Below are 17,912 nucleotides of genomic sequence, written 5' to 3'. Positions count from 1 at the left end.
TCCTATTGCAGATTGTGAACCTCGTAGTGTAGTAAAAGGTTCAATCAGACTGGTTACTAGTGTGATTTCTAGTTGCCTTATTCATTCAGTATCTTTTTTTATGTATGCTTGCTGTAGGTAGTGACTTCAGTAGAACTTTGGATCTGTTATTCACAGAGAAATTGCATCAATGTCAATTAAGTAAAATCTGAGTAGGTACTCTTGTAAAAATAGCAGCGTGCAGGTGAAAGACCAGAGTTCTTACTGACAATGGTAACAACAATTTTATAGAGATGCAGCTTCATGGGCATGCATGATATTTGTTTGTCAACACAGCTGAATGACCACCAAAAAAGGCCTCTTGCTATGGTTGATTCATTTCCTTTGTGTTGATTGATTTGGCTGAGTTGCTAGCCTGTTTGAGTCACCTTGGCCAGCGTTGTTTCTGTATGTGTTTGTGATGTGATGATACCTGATTCTTGAATTTTTATTCTTGAGACTATGGAATGAGAATAGACAATATGAACTGAAAACCGTCGAGATGAGTTACTCAACAATGCCATTTTGTTCCAAGGAAAGCTCCGAGCTGCTCTAGAACTGATTATATATATATTATTTTAAACTTGGCTTGGATTGACTAAGAAGTTTTATATCCATAAAAGAGCTGACCATTTGTTTGTCAGTGTTAACATTTGCCACAGTGAGCAGAGGATTGAATCCCAGCTTTATGGTCCAAAAGCGCACCCCTTTTTTTCCATTCAAGGTGACTAGCAAAACAGGTGAAGATACGCGGTGTTGTACACGATAGTTTTCTGATTGGGGCAGCATGCAGTCAAATACACCAGACTTCTTAATATAGACAGAGATAATCAGAGTGTTGTAGGGATCATGATATCTGTTGAAGGGTTGCTTGGTGGACATGCAATTTCCTGAAACTGTTAACCCGGTTGAATGGGGGTTTTCACAGACTGAAATTTTGCTTTTATGATCTGACTTGGATCACAGAAACTTGTAACAAGTGACCCATATCTGCAACAGTTTTTTATCCATAAAGAGCTGACCATTCGTTTGTCAGCATGCTCACTTGCCACAGTGAGCAGAGGATTAAGTCCCAATTACTAGTATCATACATAATCTTGGCCTAGTTGTTTTTGTTTTTTTCTACCAGTGTAGTTTCCTCAGCTCCTTGGATCCGAAGTGGAATCCTTAAGACAAGACCTTCCTACGTGAAATGGCAGCAAATATTTAGCAACATGAATGGAAGCTGGGAACACTGCTCATCATATATGTCAATTTTGTTGCAGGCGGCAACAAGGCAGGCAGGCAGAGGAACACCTCTTTTCAGGTGCCTGGGGAGAGCATCGCACACTCTAGGTACCACCCAACCGCCTTGAGAAATAATATTATGACAGAAGAAGGTCGTTTGTTCTCTGAATTTATTTATTTTTGGACAATGCAGCAGACTTCCAGAGACTTCGGCACGGTTAACCTCAAGAGATGTCCTCAGGAGGAGTAAGGAATCTTGCCGCAAGAAAGAAGAGAAGTAAGCAATCTGCTTGACATTTTTAAGTAATTTAAATAAAGCACAGCTGGGAGTTTTATCATGCTCATTGTTACTTAGTTGTCTCTAGACAGTGTAGCCAAATTCTCCTCCCTTGTATCTGGGCGGTGTACACCTGATCATCGCAGAAATTCACTAGCAGAGGTTTTTTGTGGATGCATGGCGGCATATTTGGCCGAACAAATGTGGCATGTAAATGGTGAACTGGTGCAAGTTCATGCTAATAAAACATGCAAGGTGCAAATTTTGAGTGGTTCATATTTAGTGCTGACAATCTTCAATGAGCGTGGTTGGCTCTGTACGTCTCCACTCACTTTACCGAGTTTCTTCTTGTAACCTATGCTTTCTCCCTCTTGATAAATATCGGCCTATGGTCTTTCACCGATTATTGTTGTTGTCTTCTAAAAAGTTGAATAACCACCAGAAATAAGAACGCTCAGTTCGTCCAGTTGAATAAACATCTGCCACAATCACTCTCAGTCTCAACAACAATCACTGTCAGTTCGTCCAGTTGAACGATCAGACGAACTCAATGTTCGTCGTTCCACGGTACTATGAACCAAATGGAAACAGATAGGATAGGAAGAGCGTACATCATTCCACAATGTTACAAACCATGTACGAAACAAACAAATCCAGTGGCCATATTTCCACAGTATTACAAACCATAGGAAATAAATAATCCAGTGGTCATCGTTCCACATTATTACAAGCCATCAGATGCAAATAAATCCAGTGACCATCAGTCCACAATAATACAAGCCATATGAATCGTCAAATAAATCCAGTGATCACAATTCCACATTATTACAAGCCATTGGAAAATAAATAAATAAATACAGCATCGGCCGCAACGCGCATATGACGCCGAATGACAAGGCATGCATAGGGCCAGAAATCACTACCCGGTCAATTTGGCAGCATATCACAATGATGGTGAATCTTCTACTTCATCTTCGTCCGTGTCGCTTGCTTCCTGGTATTTTTCGTAGGTTAGCAAATGTATTACCAAACTTAAGCGACGATCATAACGATTATTAACTTGAAAGAATTAGGCATCAAAAAGATTTATACCTGCCACATCGCTCCCAATGTGCTAACATCAATTATCGGCGGGTTGACAAACTTTTTTAGCATCTTGAAACCACACATAAGAAATATTATGAATGAATCACCTTACAATAACATACGAGAGACAACTTTCTATTTTGTCGAACAACAAGTCGAACCCAATGAACAATTCCATTCAAAGGAATGTTCTAGAGTTTTTTCCACTATATTCACGATATTTAACAAAATGGAATAAATTCTTCACGATTTCTAGAGTATGCTCATATCTCCCTTCCCTCCTCCAGGTGAGAAGCTGGTGTTGAGAAATGACATCCAATCTTTTGGTATCGATCATATTAGGTGACATGCTGAAGCTTTTCCCAATTAGGATGACCTTCTAGTTTGCACGACTTGGTGAACTCATTGTCGCTTCCCACTAATTGAAACTTCTTAAGAGAACGGGGAAGTTCTGGAAGAGATTCAAGACGCCAGTAACAAACAATCAGTAGGCTCTCGAGCCACCTGAGGTCCTTCACACTGGCTGGCAAGTGGTCCCAGTTGCAGCGTGCAATCATGAGCTTGCGAAGATTAATGAAAACTTCAAACAGTTGAGGAGCAGGTTCCAATTGCCAGCAGGAGTCCAGCGCTAGTGTCTTTAGGTACTTTGGGCCGCTGTTCTGCTCACTCAGTATCCAACTTCACTATTAGGGAAAACCCTAGCAGTAGTGTGGTATTTTGCCTATCAGCAGCGTGGGATGTTGCGCTACTGATAAGACGCTATTGCTAACTTATAGCAGTAGCGCCTGTCATTCCACGCTACTGCTATACATGGACAGCAGTAGCGATCTTTAAGGAACAGCGCTGCTGCTAATATCTGCAGCGCTTTCTAGCAGGCCGCGCTACTGGTAAATGAGCGCTACTGCTAATTTTAGTCCCCTCGCTACTGCTAGTTTTATTAGTTTCTGTTTTTTTGCGTATTTGTTTTGTATTTGAATAGGCTTTATACAATAATCTTTAGCATATCATACACATACAAATTTAATCTTACTATATACATACAAATAATCTCATCAAATCATGTCATCATAATAATCATCATCCAACATAAACTGGTCTCTCGTCATCATCTCGAAAATAGCGATACAAGTCTCGATTACTTGCAACTACATCGTCATCCATCTAAACAATGATATACGCGAGAAGAGCTATCACTATGAAACCCAAACTAACTTTTGGCTGTCGCTCGGAAACCGGAAACCGGTACACCTGGGCCTGACACTCCGGCCACTCGTCGTATACTCCTGGCGTAGCACTTCTTCGCCATCGATGATTTATGCACATGCATCGTCACATGAGTCGATGATATGCAACATATATGATTATCATTGTTTGCATCAAGGAATGGAGATCTGAATGCACCACCCTGTTGAAGCATGCTTGGCCACTCTCGTGGACGGCTATTGCATACTACCTGCCACCACCAAAGCCACCACTGCTACCTGCCGAACTATTCGGCCCTCCTGTACTGTTAATTTGCTTCCGCCAAGCTGGCTAAGTGTGCTCTGGGGGACAAAACTAATATGCTGACGCAACAAGAACGATGGCTTGGCAGATCGAAATACTACTCCAACCTAAACTATCTTGTCTATTAAGATATTTATCTTTTTATATAATTTTTCAACCCTGCCTGCTGAATGATCATGGGTGTTTCCGCTAATGCTTTTGCAACTCTGATTTGCCGAAGTTCCTTTGACAGTTCTTTTGTTTCGGTTGATAGCAATTGTCTTCTCCAAAGCACTATAGGAGTGAACTAAGGGGCGACCCCTCTCTCGCGCGCGACCGCGTTGCCCGGCCGCGCCTCCAACCCTTCTCCTTGAGTCCTCCGCCCACCCCTTTTCCCTCCGCCGTCACGGGGCTAGTCCTGGGCAGCGCCGTGGTGGTGGCCCCCGGCTTTTCCCCTCTCGGAGCTGTTCCTAGGCTGGGTGGCGTAGCTTTGAGGGTTGCTCCCAGGCGGTGGCGGTCTGGCGTAGCTGCGGGATACCTTGCCGCTGGTGTGAGGGATCTGCTGCACGGCGGCGCCGTCGTTGGCGGCATGGGCTGGCGGCGCCCGCTCGGCCTAGATCTGGGCCCCTTGGGCCCCATCTGGGCCTGGGCGGGCCGACGGCTCTTCTGTCGGCGATGTTGCTCCCTCGAGGCAGCGCGATTGCGTCAGGATACTTGGTGGTGGTGGCGATGTCGACGGCTTGCTGCAGCGTGGCGGTGGTCGCTTTGCGGGCCCAATCTCGGCCCGGCTTACCCCCTGGTGCCATGTCCGGTCGGCTACCGCGACGGTGCCGGAGGCTGTGGCCTCCCGCATGATGGCGGAGGAGGTAGTTCCCTCCCACGCAGCTTCGGTGCTGCCGCTCCCTCTTCCTTCATCCCGTCCTCTTGGCCTCGCGATGGCAGTCTCAGTGAGACGATGTGGGTGGCGTCAAGTCCGTGGTGGCGCACGATGGTGGGTGGCTAACCGGTCGGAAGGCTTAAGATCGGTCAGGTAGTTGTGGTTTGGCTTTGGCAGAAATCCCTGCCGGCTCATCCGTCACCGACGCGGTGACGCCTTGCGGGTGCCACCATTCCTTCCTGAAGGGCGTCAGATGTACCCATTCTCCAATCCTCTCCACGTGTCGGGGGAAACCCTAGGACATGTCCGGGTAGCAGTGTCGTCAACGTCGCATTCCTTCTTGGAGGTGTTGCTTCGTACACGGAGGTCCGGAGTCTAGGAGGGTGGTGGGACAACTCCGGAGGGCGCAGCTGGGCGAGGCGTCCGCCTTTCATCGAGCTGCTATTGTCGGCATTAGTTTTTCTTTCTTTCTTTCTCTTTTCTTTTGGGCTTGATGTGCTGTTCGCCCCAGCAGATGTTCTGTGATCGGTGATTGTTGCTTTATGATATAAAGCGGGGGGGAAACCCTCGTATAGGGGTGCTCTTGTTTGTAAACTAAAACAGAAATGTTGTTCCACCCTGCCTTTTGTCTAAAGCACATGCAGTGTGAAGTTTCATTCGCTTTTGATGAAACTTCAGCTTCATTCTCTGTAATGCATAACAACTCTGTTTGCCATCTTATTTCACAGTAGGAGAATGAGTACAACCTTATTTCTGCTCATTGTCCTTAACTCGTGAGCCCTGCCAGCTTATAATTTTCGGACCTCATTTTGGCAGAACGTATGTAAGTGAAAATGCAACTTTAGTTATCAATTGATTATTTCTGCACGTATCCTATGATGCTTTCTAGGTATCAAATGAACAGATTCAAGTGGATATATTACCTTTTGTCAGAAAAAAAATTGGCTTGGTCATTGGGTCGTTCTGATCTAGCTGTATGATGGGTACCATCGTTTGAGATCGGAATGCACTTCCCTGTTGACTAGTTAACTATGCACTTCCCTGTTGAAGCACTCGGTTTATGGCTATTAGCCTCCTGCGGCTACTACTAGGACGGCCACCACCAGCACGACGACCACCACCTGGTACTACTGTTCGGCTATTCCAGGCATGCCTGAACTATTTGACCCTACTGAACTCTTAATTTCCATCTGCCGAGCTAGCTATGTGTGCTCCAGGGGACAAATATGCTGATGCAAGAACTATGAAGGCATGGCAGATCGAAACAATGCTCCGACTTATCATTGTGTATATTAAGGTATATTTTTATATTGTTTTCCGCAACCCTGATTGCTGACTGAATGTTGATGCGTTTGCAATGTGTCATGGGTCTTTCTGCTAGTGCTTTTGGAGCACTGACCGAATTGCCGTACATCTTTCTGATGTTTTGCTATATATGCGATGTTTATTTTTCCAACCTTCATTGATTGCTGGATGTTCATGGGTCTTGCTGAAGTTTTGTCACCGGTCCGTATTTTCTTCATGCATGTTGATATAATAAGATGTATTATTAAACATGGCCGCTTATTCCTTGTGTCTATTCAATCGGGGCAATTAAAATGCGTTATTTTGCAGGCATTCGATGGCCCCACCGTTCCTACACATGCGTTTACTGCCTGTAACTTGACGAACTTCTAGTGACCTTAAATTTCAAACGAGCAATTAACCCAGAGCAACATGGTATGGGCCGCACTATTTTTGAAACTGATTGCTTGGCTCTGCCGCACGCGATTGTCACCCATGCAGCCGATCGTAGACCTCTTGGTGCGTTGTTCCGGGAAGCAAAGTTCCAGCTCCATACTAGTTTCATAGATCATCGTGTTGTGTACGCCCCTAGGGCTTGTAACTCCCCAGCGCATGTGCTGGCCTCTCTTTGTTCAAAGGGTTCCACCGACGGCCAACATGTTTGGTACTCGAATATCCCTGACGATGTATTTCGTGTTGTGTCCGCCGATTTGGTTGGTCCAAAGTAATTGGAATACCAGGTGTTCTTAAAAAAAATCAGACAAGCAACCCAGAGAAAGGAAGAAGGCAAGGCAGGTGTCCAGTGGGAGTGCTGAGGACGCAATGCAATGTGTCCTTGCCGCAACCAGCTGTTCAGACGAGATCATCCAGAGTTCAAGACCGCGTACCGCAGCACAGCGCCGATGATGGCGGCGGTGGTGATTCCGGGTGGTGGAAGCTACCGCGGTTGCTTGACCATTAGCACGGGTTTTTTTCTGAAAAGGGGGACTCCCCGGCCTCTGCATCAAAAAGATGCATACGGCGAACTTATATAAATAAGCAAATAATTAGCACGTTTTTTAAGAGTGCCTATTAGCACATGGGCCATGCTTGTAGTTCTCCGAGAGCCCATTTAAGTGGCCCTGAGAATTTTGATGCGAAGGGCATTTTTTCCTCTAATAAAAGCACGTTGGTCAGGGTCAGCTTCTGCCTCCGAGAATCCAACTGCCGCCGTCCGCGAGCGTCTCCGTTAGCCATCGTCGTCGGCACCCACCTTTTCCGATCCGACCCCCCACGGCAGAGATCACCGCTGATCACTCAGGTCGATTTTCCTCTTCCAGATTGACGATCTCCCCTCTCTCTCTCCATTCATAGATCGATCCCACCTTGACCCTGATCCTGCCCCTGTCCCTGCTCCATGGAAGCGGGGAAGGAGGCGAGCATGGAGAGGAACACCAAGTCGAGGCTTGACAGCCATCAGGGGGCGACAGCCAGCCTATTCACCGACGACCTCATCCTGGAGATCCTCTCCCGCCTCCCTGCCAGGTCCGTCCATGGCTTCAAGTGCGTTTCCATGCTCTGGCGCGACCTCATCGCCCACCCCTCCAACCGCAAGATGCTGCCTCAAACCCTCGCCGGCTTCCTCTACATATCCTACCGCAGCGGGCACCGCCACCACTTCGCCAGCGTCTCGGGCGGCGCATCCCCCTTCGACCCTTCCCTCCCTTACCTGCAGCCTAACATGGACGAGGGTATTGCCCAGGTGAACGCCTGCAATGGCCTCCTTCTCTACCGCCGCTACAAGAAAAACATGGTGACCCCTTGGACAGAGGGTGATTTCCATTTTGTTGTGTGCAATCCCTCCACCGGAAGGTGGGTGGAGCTGCCCCCTCAACCTCAACCGCCGGCGCCGGCAAACATACATAGCCCTACTGCAGGTCTGGCTTTTGATCCGGTGGTCTCGTCCCATTTCCATGTTCTTACTTTCGAGGAGACCAATCTGGAAGCTTATTTGACAGGAGTGAACATCTATTCTTCGCGTACAAGAGCCTGGAGTCGTATGGACAGTGGGATTGTTGAGAAAGCTACCCTGTTGAGGAGTAAATGTGTCTTTGTCGGCGGTATGCTGTACCTCATGGGCAACCTGGAGGACATCAACGGCGAGTATGTCCTGGTGGCGGTGGACATCGAGGGGAAAGTGTGGAAGACTATCCGCGTGCCATATGGTTCCAAGTTTGGTACCATTGGATCATCGCAGGGGTGCTTACATTATGCTGTAGCTTCTGTTGATGATAACAATGAAATTCTAGTTTCTGAGATATCACTCTAGTGCCTCAAGGGTCAAGACAGTAAAGAATTGGTCCTGAAGCATACCACCAGCATCGATAAACTTATGAGCATGACTAGGAAGACGTACAGGGTGGTTGAGATTCATCCAGATTGCGACACCATTTTCCTGGTTTCAAATGAAGGTGATACCTTGGCAGCGTACGATATGCGACATCAGAAAGTTGGTTATATACTTAATCTTGAGAACAATACACAACAATTTCTACCCTATGTTCCTCTGTTCTCAGAGCCATTAGCAGATGCAAATGAGCAGTAGTTTTTTTTACCTTCAAACCACCCTGGTGCTTGTTCGAAAAATCGGCTCTTCTTCTCTTTTTTGAAAATAAAAGGTAGAGATAGTTCTACCTCATATATTTCAAACAGGCAAAATCCTGAAGACCAAAAGGTCCAGTACAAGAACCAAGAATCGGCTTTCTGTCTGCTGAAGTATTTGCCTGTGCACCTTGGAATCTGCTTGAATCATGTGCTCAACTTGCTGGTGCTTACACTCCTGCTTTCCTGGTTTTCAGTTCAGAGCAATGCCTGATAAACCTACAGATTAAGCATAATGTCAATTCCAAAGAACACCGTTAGTCTGTTACTCTTCTTCTTGTTTGTCAGGAACTGGCTATTGTTCTTGACATGCATGTATTAGTCCCATGGGGCTAAATTATACTGTAACCAGCCTTCTTGTCCATAACAGTCAGTTCTTATGATTATCGTAAGTCCTAGTGGAGATTGTCAACCTGGTAGTTTACTAAATGGTTCAGTCAGATTAGTTACTGGTGTGCTGTCTACTCAACCTTATTCATTCAGTATTTTGCTAAGCACTGCCTTTGAGCAGGTTCTTGTTTTACTTATATTTTCTGTAGCAAATGAATTCAGTAGAGCTTTGAATCTGTTAAGAAGATGTATTGCATTAATGTCAAAAAATGACATAAGGTGCAAGCTTTGATGGAAATATTTTGTGTTTGGTGCGCGCGCATTTGGTCCATTTTTGTTACTTCAGGCGATAAGACAAAGGCGTGTATCGTATAAGCTTGTGTGTCACATATGAAATTAGGATTTTGGCAGATGCCAGGACAGGTCATTTACTGTGCTAGAACTTTGAAAGTTGGTAGCAAATGTCTTCTCCAAAGCACTATATGGGTGCTCTTGTTTCTAAATTGAACTCAATAGTTGTTCTACCCTGCCTTTTGTCTAAAACATACGTAGTGTGAAGTTGCATTCGCTTTCAATGAAACTTCAGCTTCATTCTCTCCAATGCATAATAGCCTTGTTTGCAATCTTATTTCACAAAATAGAATGAATGCAACCTTATTTCTGCTTGTTTCAGCCACTGACTAAAGTACTATCCATGCATTTAGACCTTAACTTGTCGGCCCAGTTAGCTTATAATTTTCCGATCTCATTTTGACACAACTTTTGTAAGTTAGTGAAAATGCAACTTTAGTTATTAATTGCTTATTTCTGCACCCTTCTTACGATATTGTCTAGGTATCAACTGAATGGATTCAAGTAGATATATTACCTTTTGTCATAAAAAAATGGCAACTCTCTCAGATTGATGTATTTGGCGAACAGCTGTGATGTTTTGTTTTCATGTTTAGATATGCATTTTAATATTTTGGCTTTCCCATCGGGCAATTCTGAAAGTGTCAAAAAAAAGTTTTACATTATTGGACGGAGGAAGTAGATAGCCTAATGAATAACATCGTTTGTTCGTGTACGGCTATTAGCCTGCTGCTGCTACTAGTACGGCCACCACTACCAACACTATTCTGCTGTTCCTGGCATGCCTGAACTATTTGACACTCCTGACTCTTAATTTCATCCGCCAAGCTGGCTAAGCGTGCTCCAGGGAACAAATATGCTAATGCAAGAAGTATGAAGGCTTGGCAGATTGAAACAATGCTCAAACTTGTCATCTTGTATATTAAGCTATGTTTCCGCAACTCCGATTACTGACCGAATGTGCTTTTGCAATGCTGATGCTTTTGCAATGTGCCATGGGTCATGGGTCTTTCTGCTGATGATTTTATAGTCCTGTTTGCTGAACGAATGGTCATACATCTTTCTGAAGTTTTGCTATATGTGTGATGTTATTTTTGCACCTTTGCTTGCTGGATGTTCATGCGTCTTTCTAAAGTTCTGCTACTGTTCATATTTACTGCGTGCACGTTGAGATAATAAAATGTTAAATTGTGATCCAAATTATACCGTATTGGACTAGACGTAGTACAAATGGTGTGGGCCTTTGCGTTGGTACCGACGCGTACGAGTACACCTCGTTTACTTGTCCTACAAGGACTCTCATGTATTGCCCTCTTATATACCCCATGTAGTCGCACCTCGGACGGCCTGTCGTCTCGTGCTTGTAATACTCCTCCATCATAGTGATTGCGCCTTCGTGCGTCCGTGGTTTTCTCCCGCAAGGGTTTCCACGTAAAAATCCGTGTCTCTTTGTCTCGTTTATATCTCGTTATTATCTAACAAGTGGTATACAGAGCTGAGGTTCAGATACGAGTTTGAGACGAGAGATTAGGTTACGTGCGCGGCGGCGGCGCACGTCGAGGCGATCCGTCGATCCGAGGCGGATCGATTTCTGCCGAAACCGAGACCGACAGGAAATCAAGTTTACGTGGCGATCCGTCCAATCATAAGTTCCGCCGCGTTGCCCCTGCTGCTCCGCACGCAGCATCCCTGCTGCGCGATCTGCCGCTGCTGCTACCTCAATCTACACGCAAGTCCCGAGGAGATTTGCAGCTGCTGCTCAACGCCTCCACGTACAGGCTCCAAGTCCCGAGGAGCAACCGATCCGCCGATCTGTTGCTACGTACAGGCTCCCAGGGCGATCACACGTAGCTGCTGGTACTACTTGGTAACGTGAAGACTAGTACTTGCACTAGTACGTGCTAGTACTAATTGAGTACAGATCAGGTTTTTTTTTGGTCTGTCCGTTGCTACGTCTACTTCCCGTACAATATCCAGGTGCTATTCTTCCTGTTCGTTTGCTTCGCATATTAAATTCTGTTAAGAATTTTCTACCGGCTTGTACTACTTTGTGTACACAGTTTTATCGACTCATAGCATCCATGAAGTACGATCTTCCGCTGCTGGACCGTGACACAAGGTTTACCCTATGGCAAGTCAAGATGCGGGCGTTGTTGGCACAGTCCGACTATGATGAAGCACTGGATAGTTTTGGGAAGAACAGAATTCAGGACTGGGCTGATGAGGAGAAAAGAATTGATTGTAAGGTTTTGTCACAAATTCAACTCCATTTGCATAATAATATTTTGCAGGAAGTTTTGAGCGAGAAAACTGCCGCCGCTCTATGGTTAAAGCTGGAAGGGATTTGCATGACTAAAGATCTCACCAGCAAGATGCATCTGAAGCAAAAATTATTCCTGCACAGGTTACCCGAGGGAGGTAATGTTTTGAATCATATTTCAGAATTTAAAGAGATCATATCTGATCTAGCTGCAATGGAAGTTAAATATGAAGAGGAAGATACTGCTCTAATGTTACTTTGTTCACTGCCAAGTTCTTATACCAATTTTAGAGACACCATATTGTACAGTCGTGATACTCTCACGCTTAATGAAGTTTATGAAGCTTTGAACTCCAAGGAGAAGATGAAATTAATGGTGCCTCATGATGGTTCAAGTTCATCCCAAGCCGAGGGATTATCTGTTCGTGGCAGGACAAAGGAGAAGAACTCCAATAATGGAAACAGAGGCAAAAGTAAGAACGGCCACAGGGGCCGGTCGCAATCCAGAGTCAAGAAGTATTGCAGGTATTGCAAGAGAGACGGGCATGACATCTCTGAGTGTTTCAAGTTGCAGAACAAGGAAAAGAGGAAAGGTAACAAACAAGGTGAAAATTCTGCTAACGTTGCTCGTGATGATAGTTCCGATGATGCTCTTGTCGTTATTGCTGGATGTGCTGAGACCAATGATGAGTGGGTACTTGACACTGCATGCACTTTTCATATGTGTCCACATAAAGATTGGTTTAATACTTTTGATTCCACTACTTCTGCTGGTTCCGTTTTGGGTTTTGATAATTCACCATGCAAGATTGAAGGCATAGGTTCTATTCGAATCAAGATGTTTGATGGCATAATCAGAACTTTGACTGATGTTCGATATATTCCGAAGATGAAGAGAAATCTTATTTCTATGAGTGCCCTTGATGCAAAGGGATACAAGTATTCAGGTGGAGATAGTGTTTTGAAGGTCACCAAAGGCTCCCTTATTGTGATGAAAGGTGACTTAAGTTCGACCAATGGTCTTTACTATCTTCGAGGTTCTACCGTTTCAGGTAACGCTACTCCAGTTGTTTCAAAGAATTCTGATTGTGATGCTGCTAACCTTTGGCACATGCGTCTTGGACATATGAGTGAACTTGGTTTGGCAGAGTTAAATAAGAGAGGTCTTCTTGATGGATATGAAACTGGTAAATTAAAATTTTGTGAGCATTGTATCTTCGGCAAGCACAAGAGGGTGAAGTTCAACACTTCGACTCATACAACCGAAGGTATTCTTGATTATGTGCATTCTGATTTATGGGGACCATCTCGCAAGAAGTCACTAGGTGGTGCTAGTTACATGCTGACTATTATTGATGATTATTCGAAAAAAGTTTGGCCTTATTTCTTGAAGCATAAATATGAAGCATTCTCAGCACTTAAGGAGTGGAAGATTATGATTGAGAGGCAAACTGAAAGGAAGGTAAAGATACTTCGCACTGATAATGGTATCGAATTCTGTTCTAAGCAATTTAAGAATTATTGCAAGTCTGAAGGCATTGTCAGACATTACACCGTTCCTTATACTCCTCAACAAAACGGTGTTGCTGAGCGCATGAACAGGACCATTATTTCCAGAGCCCGTTGCATGTTGTCCAATGCAGGTTTGCATAGGCGTTTTTGGGCCGAGGCCGCTTCCACTGCTTGTTATCTCATTAACCGTTCACCATCTATTGCTCTTAATAAGAAAACTCCAATTGAGGTATGGTCTGGTTCACCTGCTGATTATTCACAGTTGAGAGTTTTTGGTTGCACTGCTTATGCTCATGTTGATAATGGAAAGTTGGAGCCTAGGGCTGTTAAGTGCATCTTTCTTGGTTATAAGTCTGGTGTTAAAGGTTTTAAATTGTGGAATCCTGAAACCCAGAAAGTTGTTATTAGCAGAAATGTTATCTTTAATGAATCTGCTATGTTACATGATGTTTCATCTACTAATGTTCCTGTTGAGAGTGAACAGCAGCCTACTATTCAGCAGCCTACTGTTCAGGTGGAGCATGTTATTGATTCAGGTGATACATCTGGTAATGAAATTGTTGATGCACATGATGAACCCGTCGTTGATGATGAACATGTCACTCCCACTCCAAATCAGGCTATTGTTCCACCAAGTTGGAATCTTGCACGTGACAGAGTTAGACGGGGTATTAATAAACCTGACAGGTTAATTGAAGAGTGCAATATTGTTTCTTTTGCTTTATCTGTTGCAGAGGAAATTGAAAGTAATGCTGAGCCTTCTTCATATTCCGAGGCTATTATTTCTGGTGATAGTAATAAGTGGATGACTGCTATGCATGATGAGATGGAATCACTTGAAAAGAAGGGCACTTGGGATTTAGTAAAATTGCCTAGAGAGAAGAAACCTATTCGTTGCAAGTGGGTTTTCAAGAGGAAAGAAGGTGTTTCTCCTAATGATGAGACAAGATATAAAGCAAGGTTAGTTGCTAAAGGTTATAGCCAGATTCCAGGTATTGACTATAACGAAGTCTTTTCTCCTGTTGAGAAGCATAGCTCTATTCGCACTTTACTAAGTATTGTTGCCATCCATAATCTTGAGCTTGAACAATTGGATGTTAAAATTGCATTTTTACATGGAGAATTAGAAGAGGATATTTATATGGAACAACCTGAAGGTTTTGTTATTCCTGGAAAAGAAAAGCTTGTCTGCAAGTTAAAGAAATCTCTTTATGGATTGAAGCAATCCCCTAGACAGTGGTACAAGAGATTTGACACCTTTATGCTCTCTCAAGGTTTCAAAAGGTCTAATTATGATAGTTGTGTTTATTTGAAAACTGTCAAAGGTTCAACTATTTATTTGCTCCTTTATGTTGATGATATGCTAATTGCTGCAAAGAGTATGTCAGATATTGATGAACTAAAGAAGCAATTGAGTAATGAATTTGAGATGAAGGATTTGGGTGCAGCAAAGAAAATTCTTGGCATGGAAATATCCAGAGATAGACCGTCTGGAAAAGTATATCTAAGTCAGAAGGGATATATTGATAAAGTTCTTCATCGTTTTAATATGCATAATGCCAAGCCGGTGAGTACACCGTTAGCTGCACACTTCAAATTGTCATCAGCTTTATGTCCTAAGTCAGATTCCGATATTGAGTACATGTCTAGAGTTCCCTATTCAAGTGCAGTTGGTTCACTTATGTATGCCATGGTTTGTTCTCATCCTGACTTATCATATGCATTGAGTGTTGTCAGTAGATACATGGCTAATCCTGGAAAAGAGCATTGGAGAGCAGTTCAGTGGATTTTCAGATACCTGCGTGGTACTTCTAATGCTTATTTACAGTTTGGGAAAACTGGAGATGGACTTGTTGGTTTTGTTGATTCTGATTTTGCTGGTGATTTGGATAAGAGAAGATCACTCACAGGTTATGTTTTCACCATTGGTGGTTGTGCTGTGAGTTGGAGAGCAACTTTGCAGTCTATTGTGGCTTGTTCCACTACTGATGCCGAGTATATGGCTATTTCTGAGGCATGCAAAGAAGCTATCTGGTTGAGAGGTTTGTACACTGAGCTTTGTGGAGATTCATCTTGCCCCACCATATTTTCTGACAGTCAAAGTGCCATATATCTTACAAAGAATCACTACTAGAAATCCCCATATTTTCGGCGGTCAAATCTAATAGCCGACGGGCCATCGGTTATTACAGTAATAGCCGACAGTAGTGTCAATGGCCGACGATTATTGTCAACTCACAAGTATTACTGCTAATAGCCGACGGTATATTAGACTGCCCAACGGTGAAAATCCAACTCTCGGGTTTCTAGTACAATGGCCGACGGTTCATTGTAATGGCCGACAGTTTTTACTACACCCTCGGGGATTACATGTAATGCCCGACGGTGAAAATCTAATACTCGCGTATCTAGTTTAATGCCCGACGGTTCATTGTAATGTCCGACGGTTCTTGCTACACCCTCGGGGATTACATGTAATGCCCGACGGTAAAACTTAATAGCTGAAGGTGAAAACCAAGCTCTCACCTATGAGCGAAAATGGCCGACGGTACATGTGTGACTCTCGGTTATTTGAGAAAATACCTGACGGGGAATAGCAATAAACGACGGTTAACTTCCACTCTCAGTGATATGTTTCAATGGACAACGTCATTAAACATGTGGAACAGCTGTTGTTATATTCCAGATAATTTCTAATAAGAAAATTTCCAAGAATTAAATCTAGCATTGCTATTGTGACTGCATTATGTTTTTCCGTAATTAGTTAAATAATTAATATATAGGATGCTTAAACAAATTGGCAGTAAACAATTGAAATAGGATGGTTAAAATATGTACACTTACAAAGTACCATAATTAAGGAAAGAGCTCTTGAGAGTCGAGATGAAGTTGTTGTCCTTGCGACGATATCGTACAATGTCAAAGTGTAGGTTGAATTGCCATCGTGTGGCACATGAAGTCTCTCTGTGTAGTGTATTGCATGCCCATGCTCAGCAGTGGCAGCTGGCTCATGACGCTCGCGGTCCTGTTAGTATTGGTTGTCGGCCAACTGTTGAGGGGTGCGTGCTGCAATCTTTCAATATGCTCGGCTAGTTCATGCTCTGGAGGTGGTTTGGTCCTTCCTGTGCTTCCAAGGTCGATGCTGAGGCAAACACGGAGTGGGGAAAGATGGAGGTTTAGATTGAGATAGAGATCATATCTTGCGGTTACTTTGGAGCAGCTACGATGTCTGCTATGGTGATTGGAAGCCCGGCTCCACCATACCACCACATCTACTGGCCCACACCAAGGAAGTAAAAAGGTGACATTGCTTCTTCTCTAAGGAATTTGCTACATGGAGTCATGGAGGCCTTGCCGTCCCTGAGTGGTATCGTCTCCCGCGACGGTGAGGCAATGCCCGTATAGTATTAGACCTGACCCGTTTTTCATCATTGTTCTATGGTCCTCTTTGTAAGATCTACTCCCTCCGTTTCAAAATAGATGACCCAACTTTCTATTAAAATTAGTACAAAGTTGAGTCATCTATTTTGGAATGGAGGGAGTACATACGAAGTTGCCATTTTCTTAGTTACGGTCCTTACGTAACTTGTTGTACCTACCTCGATTTTTTTCATTAAGTGCAGCTTCGCGGTCTTGAAGCACCCCAACCTCCACGTGTTTTATTAAGTACAGTTGTGTTGTGAAGTGCTAATTAATATCATGAATTATAACAAGCACGAGTCATGTATTTCAAAATTAAAAAATATATCATGCTATGCATACGATCCTATACGTGCATATGATCCTTGTTCGAAGTAGTGTGGTCATTCTTTTTCCTCGCGACCAAGGAAGTAAAAAGGAGGCATCGCTGCTTTTGCGAGGAGTCTGCCACATGGAGTCACGAAGGTCCTGCCATCCTAGGCGTTGTCGTCCCTTGTGACGGTGAGGCTATGCGAATATAATATTGGACTCGCTTGCATTTTTCATCACTGCTCTATGGTACTCTCTTTGTAAACAACTGCAGATGTGTCATCAACTACTAATTAATATCATGAATTACAACAAACATGAGTTACATATTTCAAAATTAAAATTGAGTCATGTTATACGTACAATCCTTGCCCGAGACAACATATCTAACAGTTTGCGAGTGGAACCAAATACAACACACCAATGGATCATCCATAGTACATGGATCATTACTAAGAAACTTCGTATGTGCATAGCTTGGATCGAAAAAATAAAGAAATTGGAGTATGTGACAAACCTAAGAATAGAAACATGATTTTTTAAAGAAAAAACCGGTCATAAAATTTCAAATATAATGGTTTAAAAAATATTAGCATTTTTAGGGGCAAAAAGAGTAGCTGAAAATAATTATTTGGCATCTTAAGATTTGGAGCTAGGACTACGGCGGCTTTACAATGCGAAGGCCCGTCTACATTTCAGGTCAAAGAAACTGCCTGCACGACTAAAAAAAGAATGAAAAAAGAAACTCCCTGCAAGCACTTCACATGGCGGGCCTGGCATCTGCAAATGAGTTCGTGAGATTATTCGTAAAAAAAAGGAGTTCGTGAGATTGGGAA

General features: G+C 43.7%; 1 pseudogene; it reads left to right on the top strand.

Annotated features, from left to right (window-relative positions):
• The first annotated feature begins 7,674 nt into the window (after nucleotides 1–7,674).
• LOC119289940 lies at nucleotides 7,675–8,838 on the top strand (annotated as a pseudogene).
• Nucleotides 8,839–17,912: the final 9,074 nt, after the last annotated feature.

This window comes from Triticum dicoccoides, chromosome 4A, assembly GCF_002162155.2.
Source record: "Triticum dicoccoides isolate Atlit2015 ecotype Zavitan chromosome 4A, WEW_v2.0, whole genome shotgun sequence".
Taxonomy (NCBI): domain Eukaryota; kingdom Viridiplantae; phylum Streptophyta; class Magnoliopsida; order Poales; family Poaceae; genus Triticum; species Triticum dicoccoides.
Note: the sequence above shows the minus strand (reverse complement) of the source record. Positions and strands in the feature narration are given on the sequence as shown.